The sequence below is a fragment of the Aulostomus chinensis genome, chromosome 1 (assembly GCF_037954235.1).
Source record: "Aulostomus chinensis isolate RoL2024-O1b breed Wild chromosome 1, RoL_Achi_v1.0, whole genome shotgun sequence".
NCBI classification, from domain to species: domain Eukaryota; kingdom Metazoa; phylum Chordata; class Actinopteri; order Syngnathiformes; family Aulostomidae; genus Aulostomus; species Aulostomus chinensis.
In genome coordinates this window covers 51550903-51566385 of record NC_141320.1, presented here as the reverse complement: position 1 = coordinate 51566385, position 15483 = coordinate 51550903, and the positions used below count along the sequence as shown (strand labels likewise).

Genomic DNA, 15483 nt, shown 5'->3' with positions numbered 1-15483 from the left:
ACAAACCTTTCTGGTTGGCAAACATATGAGGCTCAAGGACCTGAACCAGTTCCCTGAACCCTTCCCTCTCAACAGTGCTGAGGGGCTGGCAGTCCTTCAGGATCAAATTCAGCAGAGCCTCATCCAGCATCTGCTTCCTGGAAGCTGGATGGTTAAAGATGAAGGAGAGAAGAAATGAAGAGGAATTAATGATCAATGAAGCAACTGTGAGTCAGTTGGAGAGTGGCTGTATACCTGAGTTCATCCTGGTGGATCTGGGACTTCATTCTCATGCCTGGCCCCATCATGCCTCAGCACTGAAGAGGTGCTTTTGTTGAGATGAGATGCTTCTGTCCAACAAATGCCACATTCAACCTGCAGAAAAGAACATGAGTGCTCAGCTAAAAGTTCCTTTCTTCATGGTGACTGGTGTTTCTTAGTCTTAGACCACCAGGTTTCCAATGAGGTGTATCGGATACGTTGTTGTGTGCCGCTGAAATCCGTCCAATTCCGGCGTTGTTTCCTCATGAAATATGTTTGCCTTAAAGCTCATTAAAGTGTTGCACCACAATATCGTTCACCATAACTGAGTCAACTTCAAGATAACCTACTTCTACATTCCAGTCCCGGCTGCTCCTGTTCTGCTGCAGTCCAGAAAACAACAACCCGATACAATTGGCGCTCCTTCCCACAGCTCCGGCCCGGATCCGCATGGTTCTGCTGACTGACTGTGAGACGCGCTCCCCCCAGAGTGGCACAGCCCGATGGGGGTCCTTATCTGGCACGGGGGCGTAAAACAGGTGCGACTGGGAAGCCTGGTTTATTCTGCGTCGAGGGAACGCGTTGCTCTGCAATACACCGCCAAGCCGCTAGGGGGTGTGGCTTTGTCTTTGTATTGTTTACGGGGCTCTTGTCGGATTCCTTGGTTTTCTTCCGGTCACAGACAACAATTGTTGGCCATTTGTCAGTCTTTGTAGTGCCGCCAATAATCCTTTCTTCAGCTTGGTCCATTTTTTCTTGACGCTTTCACCTCAGAAACTTTGAAAATGGCGGTGTTGTTGTGCTGCGACTGAACCGGAAATGACGTTCTGAGCGGACTAATCACAGTCCTCGACGTTGACGTCACCACGCGTCGACGCGACACGGAGGCAGGATTTTGTTGGGGTTTTCGTCGACGCGACGCAGAAGCATAAATCAGGCTTTAGTGGTTTAGAATCTCACGCCAAGCCAGAGAACCAGGTCCTGAATCAGTCACGTGGTCACTGCCGGTCGGCGAGGCTTTGGACGTCACTAAATACGTCATCAATACGCGTTTTTCAAACCGAAATCCTGGATCACTCCACTCATCACGACCGCTGCTACCAGGTTAGCGAGTCTGGAGTGGCACAGAGAACAGAGCTTGGACTCTGCTCGTTTTGAAGAAGACGAAGAAGAAAAGAAGCGGAAGGCCTCGGTCTTTGTCTCCTGAAGGCTGAGTGGCGCCGGTAGAACCTCAACATGTGCGCCGCGCAGCTGCTGCGGGTGTCGGTCCAGGAGCGGATCCTCGCCGCCGCTGAAGACTTCCTGCTGCAGCTGGGAGAAGGAGACTCAGCGGCTGGAGTCCCGGTGCTGAGAGCGCTGCTCACCGAGCGGCTGGCGGCGGCCGCGGAGCAGATCGTGGCTCTGCTGGAGGAAACCGTGGCGGAGTACGAGCGGGAGAACCGCCGGCAGAGGTTGCTGCTCGATGCCATGCTGAAGCCCCGAGTCAGGCTGGACAGAGCAGGTGAGTCCCCCCACACTGACCAGGAGAACTGAGACCGCACTCCTGCCAGCAAGTGTCTCCGGTCTGGTTGTGTCCGTAATCCGGGTCATTGTGTTCAGACCGTCTGAGCAGGAGTGGAACAACGGAGAAGTGTTTAGTAGTTGACGGCTATTCGGTGTTGGTGGAGCCGTTAAACCTCCAAAGGCCCGGGACGCGCTGGGCGCCATCTTGGCTGCGTCCCGCCCAACAAGTAGGTGGCGCCGTCCGGTTTCCGGGGGTCAGATCCAACTTTGCTCAGCTCCAACCCAGACTGTCACTGTCAGGATTGTTGTGTCAGAAAGAGGTGGAGGAGAGGAATCAGTGATGGAGACTCAGGTATGGATGGAGAACCTCTTGATTCACAGCAGCCCTGCTAACAACACAGTCAGAGATGTCTTCCAATGAGACAGAACACAGCTTTATACTGAAGACAGGCTGTGTGTGTGTGTGTGTGTGTGTGTGTGTCTTCTCTTTTTGTCTGGTGGTTGACATGTTGAGCATCAGTACAGGTCACCTCTGGTTCTAGTATTTGTGAATATTCTCAGTTTTCCAGGTCATCCTAATTCTCAAGCCAGGCAGCTGGACTCTCCTCTTGTAAGTGAAGACGTTTGGCCTCTCATCCAAGAAGCTCCTTCAGTTCTAAAATTCAGTGGAAGTATCAGGAACAGAACCACCCCAGGGGGTGGAGGCAAAAACAAGTGGTGGTCAGGCCAGAACGAGAGGCTCATGAGGTGGAGATGTGAGTCCTTGGCCTCAGTTCTGGGTCGTTACCCTCTTGGGGGGTCGTTCAGGTCACCTGAATGAAGGCGTGAAGGCTGGCTGCACCTCCTGGGGAGGGTCTGAGGACAGCATTGTAGGTGGGTGCCAGGTGGTGTCTGTGGCTGAGGTTTTCTGTCTCATGGTGTTGTTGGGCTTAAAGTGCACAGGGATCTGATGTGTGTTAAAGATCCTTCTGAGTTTCTCTGAAACTCCTGCCACATATGGTCATGGGGGGGGGGGGGGGGGGCTCAGACACCATTTATGACCCCCCCCACAATGCCATCTCTAGATCCACAGAGCTTTCACGCCTTCATTCAGGTGACCTGAACGACCCTGTTTCCATGCCCCTGGGGTGGTTCTCTACCTGAGACTTCCCACTGAATTTTAGAACTGAAGCAGCTTCTTGGATGAGAGGCGTCTTCACTTACAAGAGGAGAGTCCAGTTTCTAGTTTGATCATCTTTTGAGAACTCTGGTTCTTGGGACTGAACTCTCATTCTCCTACAGGGTCTCATTCTAGAAATGAACATTCTGACTAGCAGATGTGATCATGAATGGACAAAACCATTCAGCAGAGGGGACCTATGACCTTTGACCTGGGTGACCCAACGTTGATCCAAGCATCTGAAGCCAGTGTTTCTATTCCCAGTTTGCTGACTGGTCCTCAGTAGCAGGACGTCTCTTTTCATTTAGTTTCTTTCTGTTTCTGTCTGTTGCTCCGCTGTTTCAGAGTCAAATGAAGAGATTTCTGATGTTGCTGTTTGTGTCCTGCAGATGTGGAGCAGCTGCTGGTGATTAAAGAAGAGGTTCCCCCTGAGCTGCAGGACCCAGAGCCCCCGCACATTAAAGAGGAGTGGGAGGAGCTCTGGACCAGTGAGGAGGGAGGGCAGCTTCAAGGGCAGCAGGAGGCTGATATCACCACGTTCCCCTTCACTCTGGTCCCTGTGAAGAGTGAAGGGGACGAAGAGAAACCTCAGTTCCCACAGCTTCACCAGAGTCTAACTGAGGAGAACTTGAAAGAAGAGTCTCTGAGCAGCAGCCCAGTTCATCCTCTGAAAACAGAAGCTGATGGAGAAGAGAGTGGAGGACCAGAACCAGAACCAGCCAGCAAGGTAGATCCAGATCCACTTGTACAACCCCAGACTGAAGACCAGATGTCAGACTCTTCTGAAGCTGAGCCTGAAGTCAGTGAGGATGATTGGGTCAGACCTGATAACACGGCCACCTCTGAGCACAAGGAACCCTTTGGCTCAAGGAGGAATTTGCTTCAGAAACTGAGCCCAGGACAGGAAGTGACTCATTGCAGCTCAAAAGAGCAAAGAGTTAAGACTGAAGGAGAATCAGAGATCATCAGGAACGTGACCTTTGGTCCTTCTGAATCTGAGACAGAAGTCAGTGAGGATGGGCGTCCCTTTTGGTGCTCAACATGCAGTAAAGGTTTTAGTTACAGAGGTGGTTTGGATATACACATGAGAACACACACTGGGGAGAAACCATTCACATGCTCAGTTTGCGGCAAAAGATTCTCTGTCAGGGAACATCTGAAAACACACATGAGAACACACACTGGGGAGAAACCATTCCCGTGCTCAGTTTGTGGCACAAGATTTTCAGAAAAGGGGCATCTGAAAAGACACATGAGAAAGCATACTGTGGAGAAACCATTCCCATGCTCAGTTTGTGGCACAAGATTCTCAATTAAGGCACATTTAGAATCACACATGAGAATGCACACTGGGGAGAAACCATATCCCTGCTCAGTTTGCGGCAAAAGATTCTCAGTTAAGGGAGATCTGAAAACACACATGAGAACGCACACTGGGGAGAAACCGTTTCCCTGCTCAGTTTGTGGCGGAAGGTTTTCAGAAAAGGGATATCTGAATAGACACATGAGAACACACACTGGGGAGAAACCATTCCCGTGCTCAGTTTGTGGCACAAGATTTTCAGAAAAGGGGAATCTGAAAAGACACGAGAACGCACACTGGGGAGAAACCATATCCCTGCTCAGTTTGTGGTAAAAGATTCTCAGTTAAGGGAGATCTGAAAAGACACATGAGAACGCACACTGGGAAGAAACCACCTTTGCAAGAAGTGGCTTTGAAGCATGACAAGAGTGGGGGACGCAGGTTGAAGGCCAAATAATGAATTTATTTAGTGAAAAGAACAACGATAAACCAAAATTGAACTCAGACAACAATGTGATGTGTGTCAGTAGAGTCAGTGGTGTGGGTTCATGTGTGCATGTGTGTAAGGGAGGTGGAAGGAAGATATGTTGTCTGCTGAAAATCAAAGTGACAATGGATGAGGAGGAAGAGAGGCTCCTGGCCAGCAAGGCGGGTTCTGTATGTAGAGAGCACCGGGCCCAGGAGCTTCAACTAGGAGGAACGAACAGCCCCCCACCCTCCAGATACCTGCTGCAACACCAGAGACAGCATGAAAGGCACCAGCCATGGGAATTTTATATACCCCCCCCCCTCACACACACACACAAGAAAGGGGTCACCAAAGTACCTTAAATGTATTTGTTTAAAAAAAAAGCCAAAATGATGATTAACCAAACCCCCTAAACCATGTACATCACCCATTGTTCTGTACAGATGAGGTAAACCTATCAGGAGGTGAACCAGTGGCTGCTCCGGTGGTCCAGCATCTCTTCTTGCAAGATACCGCATTGACCGGTGCACCCAGAAAGCAATGATGTAGGAGGCTAGGAAAAGACAAGAGGAGAACCAGAGACTGGAAAACAGTTCACTATCAATTTCCACACTGAAGGAACTCTAGACAACGCGTCCACCACCACTTTGTTGGTCCCCTTCACACAGGAACTATCCAGTATGACTGCAGGAACGGAGACAAGGAGAGGAGAAAACTCAGCAGGACAGAGACAGGATGAAGCTGAAATCATGGAGCCACCATTGGACAGGAGGGTGTGAGGGCTGATCTGATTTCTCTGAGGTCACCATCAAAGATCCACTTGGCACCAATTAAATTACTGATCTTTATATTGATGTATTGATCCTGATCAAACACTGAATTGTCTTTGAGATGTGTGAAAATAAATGAGTGGGCGGAGTCTCTGATATCAGTGATGTCATCCAGCTGATGGAGAAATATGTGACATCAGCTGGAGCCTCCGGTGAAGTACCTTTAGTAGTAGTACACATGCAGTATACGCTCAGTACTGGCTCCTACACTTCCTACTACGCTCAGGCAGGGTGCTGTGCTGCTGGGCACCACTCAAACAAATACATGGTTCCTATGTGAGGGATTGGTTGGATTTCCGGTGTATCAGGACCAGGACTGAGGTTGGTCCCTGACCGTCCTGGAGGGGCGGCTGTAACACAGGATGAGTTTTCACAGTGAAGGTCTTCTTCTTCTACAGCTGAATTAAAGTGTAAACAGCCGTCTACACACCTTTAAATGTCCTTATAAACTTGTCTTTTAATAAACTTTCTGTTCTCTTTTAAAGTCGTCAGTGCTTTTGTTTCCATGTAGAGGCTCTACTTGATCACCACCCTTGTGTTTGACTGTTTGGAGTGGATGTTATCTACAGACATCTTTCTACTTTAAATAGATTAAAGACTTGTTTTTCCATCTCATGTTGTTCCTGCAATGATTGAAGGCAACAAACAACAACACATTATTTGCCATTTTTCATGTTATTTTGAACTTTTCAATTTTTATCTCAGTTATGGATAAAAATCCTTCTTCTTCCTTTTCTGTGTTTAACAGCAGCTGTTCTCGAAGTTTGAAACTCCACATTAGAACTGCAGCAATCAATCAATCAATCAGTCGATCAGTCAATCAGGTTTGGGGAACCAGCCCAACAGGAACATGGTGTCAAGGGTCTCTTATGTGTTACAGTTGGAATGTCCTGGCTCAGGGACTCTTGGATTTCACTTCACCAGCAGGATGGATTTTGCGTTTGTTTTGTCTGCTCTTTTTTTCCTTGTACTTGTGGTCATCATTGTCTCCAATAAGAAAATCTGAGGCTGGGACGTCTTGATGACTCTTGAAGACAGGAAGCAGGTCTCAGAAGAGTGTCAACAGTCTGGTGCTGCATTTCTCTCTCTTCTAGACTTAACTGGTGTCCATCAGTCTGTCCATGAACGCCCTCACTGTCACAACCACACCTCCACCTCCTCCTAACATGGAACTGAAGCTGAACATCTCGTTGTGTTTCCACAGAACGCTTTTATCAGACCATCAATCAATCACTTTGGACTTTGAACTAATCAACTACACTCCACTCAGGAAAACTGTGGTTTCCAGATGTTTGTCTGATCAGGCCACACCTGGATTTAAGGAAGCGATTCCAGTGGCGCTTAATCAGTGTCGTGTCCCATTGTTACAGAGGACACTGTTGTCAACCTTAGTCCCTCCCAAATTGATAATTTTATCAATCGAGCAACAGGCGCCTTAGGATCAACTTTGGACTCATTTGCCCCACTAAAAACTAAATCTATAAATCCAAGGAAACAAGCACCTTGGTACAATTCAGAAACCAGACAGCTTCAACAAAAAACCCAGAAGTTCAAGAGAATATGGCGCTGCCCCAACTGGAGGAGTCTCATTTAGTCTGGCAAGACAGCCTTAAAAGCTATAAGAAAGCCCTTCGTATAGCGAGAGCAGCCAACTACTCAGCACTAATAGAGGAACACAAGAACAACCCAGGTTCCTCTTCTTTCATGGACTTCTTTAATGACAAAATTGTCCTTATTAGAGAGAAAATTCACCTCCTCCTGTCATCAGCTGACAACATGGCACCTATAGCCTCAGAAGCCTTAGAGGCTGCTGGAAGACCAGACGTACACTTGACAGTTTTTCTACCGTTAGCCTTGATGAGCTCAGTTCAATCATTTCCTCCTCTAAACCATCCACCTGTCTACTAGACCCCATCCCAACCAAGCTACTTAAGGACTCTCTACCCCTCGTTAGCACCTCCCTCTTAGATATGGTCAATGTGTTGCTGTTATCTGGTTACGTCCCACAGTCCTTTAAAGTGGCAGTAATTAGACCCCTTCTCAAAAAAGCAACCCTGGATCCAGAAGTTTTGGCCAACTACAAACCAATATCAAATCTTCCTTTTCTCACCAAAATTCTGGAGAAAGCAGTTGCTAAACAGCTGTGTGACTTCTCCATAGCAACAGCCTATTAGAGAATTCCAGTCAGGGTTCAGGATTCATCATAGCACAGAAACTGCACTCGTCAGAGTTACCAATGACCTCCTACTAGCATCAGATGAGGGACTGGTCTCTGTGCTGGTCTGATTAGATCTTAGTGCAGCTTTTGATACCATTGATCACCATATCCTTCTACGGAGACTGGAACCTGTCATTGGCATTAAAGGAACTGCACTTAACTGGTTCAGGTCCTATTTACTAGGTCGATCTCAGTTCGTACTCACTAATGATAAACCCTCGGAAACCACTGCAGTCACTTATGGTGTTCCTCAAGGCTCTGAGCTTGGACCAATCCTCTTCACCCTTTATCTGCTCCCTCTCGGTCACATTATTAGGAAACACTCAATTAATTTTCACTGTTATGCTGACGACACACAGCTGTACTTATCAATGATCCAAATGAAATAAATCAGCTGACTAAACTGGAGGCCTGTCTAAAGGAGATAAAAACTTGGATGACCCTTAATTTCCTTTTATTGAACTCTGACAAAACTGTGTCATGAAATAACTTCTGTTGTGATTTGATTCTATATAAATAAAATTGACTTGACTTGACTTTTAGGTTAGAATTAATTTTAAAGCAGAAAACTCTTCCCTCTTCAATCCTGTCACTCAGTGTTGTAAACTGTTTCAAACAAATTCTACTGTTCAACAGTTCAAGTGTTTCTAATGAAGCTGAATGTTCTCCTCTACTTTCCTCAATTGTGTTTCTTTAATGTCCTCTGAGATCAAAGACAGAATTCTAGCTACTGTCAAAGCCCTGATGACATCATCAGGAATTCTGACTTTGATCTGGAGACTCTTGCTTTAATCTGAATTTGATCTGACGAATGTTTTAGTTTAGGTTGCATGATACCGTCCACCTCATTTCTCCTGATGGACTGGTGACCTGTCCAGGGAGAACCCTGCCTCTTGAACAATGTCACCTGGGATCGCCCCCCCCCCCCCATGACCCTTAAAGGACAAGAATAGAAAGTGGATGGAGGGATGGACTCAACACTGAAATCAGCTGATCTGATCCACATTCTAATTTTTCCTGTCCCTCTTTAGGAGTCAGTGAGAATAGTAGTGTAAAAAATAATGTATATCCAACCTTGTTGTATCTTTCCAAAGCTTTTAGTATTTCTTCTTGTTTCTACTTGTAGTTTTAGTGTCTGGATCTTTTCTTTTGATGTCCTGCTGTCTGCTCTTTGCTTTTGGAGCTTCCTTCAACAACTACCAAACCTCCTGGGTACTGTAGGAAACATGGTCAAGTTCTTCTGACTTCTCCAGGAACGTCCTGCTCACATTGGTCTGTCTTCATTTTGACTCCTCCCACTGCCACAATGACCAGCCTTTATACTCTTGGTGACTGGGGCCCTGGTTGCTGCAGGCCTCAACACCAGCCTGTGGTTGTGAGCAGGGCAGAACAGAACTGACAGTATCTCACATGCAGGACCTGGGTCAGCGCCTGGTGCCAGCTGGGGCACCGCTTTAACCTGGACCCCTAGAAGATCTTCTCCAGGAACTGGCCTTTTTGGTTCCATCAAGGCCTGTGAGGATGGTGAAGAGTGATCCTCCACCAGGCAGCACAGTCAGCAGCAGCCATTTTGTTCCACTAGAATCAAGTATGATAGTGACAGACTGGTGAGTACTTGCTAACTGACACTTCCTGTTTTTACTGCTATTCTTCCATGAATGTGCTCATGTTGGCTGCTCCCGAACCACAGTTTCAAAGCCATGATGACATCTTTCATCAACAATCAGATTTATTTTTTCTCTATTTGGACAAATAAGGTTTCAACTGACACGGCTGGCCAACGTCCTGGAGTTCATTCAGCCTGGAGAACCAGGTGCTGGTTCCTTCTTTTACCAGGCAGGAACGGGCAGCAGATCCAAGATCAGTAGGTGTAGATGTCTGCTTTGACTGGTAGGAGGAAAGAGAGCAGGAGAGCTGGTCAGAGACAAAGACAGATCATGAAGAAGGAGTGCTGTATTCTGCTAGCACATGCTAGTGACAGTCAGAGATCAGGAGTCTCAGCAGGGAAAGATTCATCTCTTATTTCAGAGGATAATTGGACGTTCACTGGAAGACAGTGAATGTTTGAGGGTCAGAGGTGAAAAGAGGACAAGTGCACCTGTTGTGTGTGATGGGGCACCAGCATGGAGGAAGTTGTCAAACATTTTGAGCGAAAAAGTGTGAATCTTCAAGTAAAGAATTAAAATGATTTAGTTAACAATGAGGTCTCTGTCATAAAACAAAAGGAACAACTGACTCCCTCACCATTTCCACCCTCTTCAACAGATTCACATTTCAAAACAACCAGGTTTATTTTGTTCCCTTCTTCTAGCAGAGGATGGTTTTGATCCATCCACCTCTGGGTTCTGGGCCCAGCACGCTTCCTCTGTACAACCATATTTTGGTTTCTGGCTTGTTCTGCTTTTCATTTTGTGTTTGTATTAAAGTTCTGTTGCTGAAAAAAAGACTTTTTTGCCTTTTTAAAAACACACACACACACACACACACACACACACACACTCCCAGTCACTAACCCATATTGTCACCACTTAAACACCACTGGAGTATTGACAGAGATTCCACATGTTGGTCAACCAGAGAAGCTCCAACTGGTGAAGGTCATCCAACCCTGCATGAAGGTTAACCTCCATCATCTGCTGCTCATTAGCAGGGACTTAGCTCCAACGGTCAGTGTCAGTAGCAGGGTGACAGCAGTGGACAAACATCAGCATTCATCACCCAGCAGCTCCTCTGATCAACAGAACAAGCTGAAGTATTCTGAGAAGGAGGGCATGGATCCCTCTACCTCTCACATGCTAAGCTAGCGCTCTACCATTGGAGCTAAGTCCCTGCTAATGAGCAGCAGATGATGATGGAGGTTGACCTTCAGATTTGAGGGAAGAAAACCTTGAAACATTCATTCATCTTCCTCTTCCACTTATTCCTGTTAAGGGTCATGGGGGGTGGAGCCTATCCCTGCATCTACGGGTGAGAGGCAGGGTTCACCCTGGACAGGTCACCAGTCCATCACAGGACCAACACATATAGACAGACAACCATTCACACTCACAGTCACACCTACAGTCAATTTAGAGTATCAATCAGCCTCGTCCCCTCTTGATGTCTTTGGACTGTGGAGGAAGCTGGTGTACCAGAGAGAAACCACACAGGAACAGGGAGAACATGCAGACTCCACACAAGAAGATACTGCACCCGAGCCGGGACTCGAGCCCAGAACCTTCTTGCTGTGAGGCCACAGTGCTGACCACTGCACCACTGCACCACCGTGCAGCCCCCTTGAAACATGATGATGTTATTATTTATGTCTTCAATGCACCCAAACCTTTATTTTTCTGGGGTTTTGAGAGGTTCTGGGTCATGAATCAAAATTTAAATTGGACAGAAATGTCCTGCAGGGTCACTGGGGCCGCACGTTTCATGTTCTCAACAGATTAGAACTGTAGAGTGTGTGTGGTGTGTTTGTCAGGAGCTTTCAAGAACAAAGTTGTTGACACACAAAAGAAAGAAACATGTCAAAGTTTGTTCAGTTTATGAGTTCAACTGAAAATTGGTTGCAGAGTGACGACAAAAATGGAGAAATCCTCCTCTTCATTACTCAGTCAAAACCACTGACACACACACACACGCACACACACACGCACACACACACACACAAATAGTTTGTGTCTGTGAGAAGATAAAAAAACCTACTTTGCTTCAATAAATATAAATTGTTGAGTATTAATCCTCTACTAAGTGTGAGTGTAGTTGTTGTGGCCGAGTGGTGAAGGCGATGGACTAGAAATCCATTGGGGTCTCCCTGCTCAGGTTCCAGTCCTGCCAACAACGTTGAACTGCTGCTCCAGAGGAGACAACACCTGCTCCTACTGTAGGTCCATGTGTCAAAGGTTTTCTTTCAAGGGCTGCAGCAGCTGATGATGAGGGAGAGAGAGAGGATTGGTCGCATGTTGTCTTGTCTCCACCATTCTGGTGTTGACCAGATACTCCAGTGGAGGTGAAGCTGATGGGAAGGTTCCAAGTGGGACGGTTCCATGTTCTACCAGTCTCATCTAGAACTGAGGTGGAGCTTAGGGTTAAGTAGGAATTGGTTTGGTTTAGTCCCTGGGAATGTCAGTTGGTGTGAGTGTGTGTGTGTGTGTGTGTGTGTGTGTGTGTGTGTGTGTGTGTGTGTGTGTGTGTGTGTGTGTGTGTGCGTGTGTGTGTGTGTGTGTGTGTGTGTTACATGCATTTCTTGTCTTATCTGTTTTTCTATTGGAGACCATTTCTCTATAGAACGTGATCAGGACTCCTCATCCTCACAGGGACCAAAGACAAAGTAATTTGTCTTTTAGAGTTTAGGTCTGAGTAGAGTTTAGGTTCAGATTAGGGATTAGACATCCTTTGTTGAGGATTAGGATTAAGGTGAAACTGTACATGAAATGGAAATTAATGTCCGAACTAGGATAGCTGTGCAAACCTGTGTGTGTGCGTGTGTGTGTGTGTGTGTGTTTGTGTGTGTGTGTGCGTGTGTGTGTGTGTGTGTGTGTGTGTGTGTGTGTGTGAGCGTGTGTGTGTGTGTGTGTGTGTGTGTGTACATGCAGACTTTCCCTTGTGACAGCTGATTTGGTTTGGAATCCATCTTAGTCAGGAAATTTGGAGAAAATTCTATCATTTAATTGCAATTATTTTGATTTACAACACTGCAAAAATAAGTAAAATCATCTCCCCTCCAAAAAGCCTCCTCTCCCACTTTGTACTCAAGTTGTCTCCTCATCAGGCACCACAGGATCCAGCAGGTTCAGTTAAAACAGTCATTAGAGATTGAAAAAATGTCCATCAAACACAAAATAAGGCTTCAAATAGGTTTCTAATTTTATTTGATGTTGACACATTTTGTCCATTTGACATCAGGACTGCTCCCAGATCAGCTCCATGACCTCATCCCTGCACCAGAGTACCGCCCAAGTTCATCAAGGATGGCCAACATGAGCAGGTCTAGATTCACCTCCATCTTTGGAGGCTGTTGAATTTCCTCCTGAGGACCGTCAGGCTGTTTCCTTACTTTGCTGTGACCCAACAGCAGACAGCAACAAGGACTGTGGTGCACTTGGTAAAACCACCATCTGGAGTCTGGACCAAGATGCTGATGTGATCCTTTGATGAGTTTAGAATCAGTCAGAGATCAAAGACTGAAGCAGGAGATCAATGTACAGAATTCAGAGATGAAAGACTGAAGCAGGAGATCAATGCACAGAATTCAGGGATCAAAGACTGAAGCAGGAGATCAATGCACAGAATTCAGAGATCAAAGACTGAAGCAGGAGATCAATGCACAGAATTCAGAGATCAAAGACTCCTGGAGCTTTGCCTTCTCTTGTCTTTGGGCCTGGATGTTCCTGAATGTTTTACTCCACCAGTAACTTGTTCATCCTCCTTTTTCTGCCTCGTGTCTCTGAATCAGCTCATCGTTTGTTGTGTCCACGTCGCTCCGTGTCACCACCTCAAGTCAGTTATCAACCTGTGGGAACAATAAATGCTGCCTACTTCAGAACTTTGCAGCTCAGTTGAATGTGTGGCTCCTACATTTTCTACTTGCACTCCAAAAAATTAATTCCCAAAAGGAACATTATTATTAACATGTTTTATGTAACATGAATGACACATCAATATCCAAATATATACATGACATCAATTATCTCTTGATACGGATAAACATCAATAACAAGTGAGAGAAGTCATGTGGTTCTCCGACCTCTCTAAGCTGCATAGCAGTGCTGGAGGAGTGCTGACATCATCATTCTGGTTCCTTGCTGGATGAAGGCCTAAACTCTGCAGTGAAACCTACTGCCTTGAACTCCCTCTTCATTCTGGCTCAGGCTTTTCCTGCCAACAAGGCAGCGTCAACAGAAGCAGTCAGCTGATGTCCACAGCTCAACATGAAAAGGACACTTTTCTTTGAAGACAAAACTTTCAAGGAGTTTTTGCTGCCAATACAGGACAACACCCACTCACAAACCAGTGTTGGGCAAGTTACTGAACAGCTGTAATGTGTTATTTATTACTTGTTACTGTCATTTTAAAATAATTGGTTACATTAGGATTGTGTCTGCCAGCGCCATCTTTCTGTGTGGAGTCTCCATGTTCTCCCCATGCCTGCGTGGGTTCTCTCTGGTACTCCAGCTTCCTCCCACCGTCCAAAGACATGCAATTTGGGGACGAGGCTGATTGGACACTCTAAATTGACCGTAGGTGTGAATGGTTGTTCGTCTCTGTATATTGGCCCTGCGATGGACTGGCGACCTGTCCAGGGTGTACCCCACCTCTCTCCCGTAGACGCTGGGATAGGCTCCACCCCCCCTGCAACCCTTAACAGGAATAAGCGGAAGACGACGATGGATGGATGGATAATGAACTTGAATGTGTTGAAACAGCAGATCAATGAATCCACTATCACACAATAAGATGATGACCCACTACCACAAGATGGCGTCACAGATCCTGATGCTCTGAGCAGGAAACACCGAGCAAAACATTACAACAAAGCTCCTGTTGTTCCCTCCAGGAAAAACTGTGGCTCTGATGAGAAGAAGGATCCCAGCCTCCTCTGAGGATCCATGGCCGCACCATTGGGTAGAAGGACGATGGGGTCGGCACCAGGAGGAACCCTGGTGTCTCCGATGCAGGGAAGATGGAGCAGTGAAGAGGCGACATTGTGGCGTCCTAAAGAGGACATTTGGTGGAGCCTGAGACGGCAAACATCACGCCCCCTTCATCAGAAGAACCACAGCACCAGAAGAAAGAATCCTGGCAGTGACGACAGGGAGGATCAGGGTGACCTCCTCACCACCACCTTTGAACCTTCAAATGAACTTTAAAAAGCTTTAGAGTGGAGAAGGTTTTTAAAACATTTTATTGTTTTTTCCTTTCATTCTCATTTGTGCGATTGTCTGATTCATTAGAAATAAACACTGTCTGCTGGGTTAAAATTGACTGTGATTCTCTTTTTGCATGCAAGTTGAAAGTTCTGCCAATAAAAACCACAAGTATTTGAAGACCAAAGGAAGGACCCCCAAAGTCAGGACCCTGAGATCAAAGTGAGCGCTCTGATCTCAGAGGTCTGGGATATTTCCCATCCCATGGTCCTTCAAATAAGAGCTCTGTGTCACTGTCTCAAAGTTTTAAACCATATTTGTTTGTGAAAATTAAAACCAGATGACCACTGTAGTCCCTCCTACATGATTAGTGCCATATTTCGTCTCAATCACATCTTCTTTGGACAGGTTCCATGGTGTAACGGTTAGCACTCTGGACTTTGAATCCAGCAATCCGAGTTCAAATCTCGGTGGAGCCTCCAGCAGGTCTCTGACAGGCTTTGAAAGTGGAGTTGTGTTTGTCTGTGGCCAACTCCTGCTCCTTGGCTGCGGTGGATGGGAGGAGGCTCAGGCCCTAACAATGCTGCCTCCAGCTTTAATTAAGACCTCAGTTTTGTCCTGGTTGAGCTGGAGAAAGTTCTCTGTCACCATGACAGGTAAATGGACATCAACTGGTCCTGAGTCATCAGGAGACACGGCCATGTGAAAAGAAGAGAATGGCTGCTAGCTTGACAAAGAACTGCACAAACCAGGTTCAAGCTGGACTTTGGACCCTGGTATCTGCAACGACTCCATCAACTCCTAATCTAGCAGCTCTGCTGGGTCCAACTATTTTACAGAACATTTGACAGACCTGTGGAGCAGTGAGGACACACATGAGTTGATCACATGATCCACTGAAGCACCATTT

At 46.5% G+C, this 15483-nt stretch overlaps 1 non-coding gene across 1 annotated transcript; it reads left to right on the top strand.

Annotated features, from left to right (window-relative positions):
- The first annotated feature begins 14980 nt into the window (after nt 1-14980).
- Nucleotides 14981-15052, top strand: trnaq-uug (transfer RNA glutamine (anticodon UUG)). Its single transcript has one exon. It is a non-coding gene; the product is annotated as a tRNA-Gln (tRNA).
- The last annotated feature ends 431 nt before the right edge of the window (nt 15053-15483 follow it).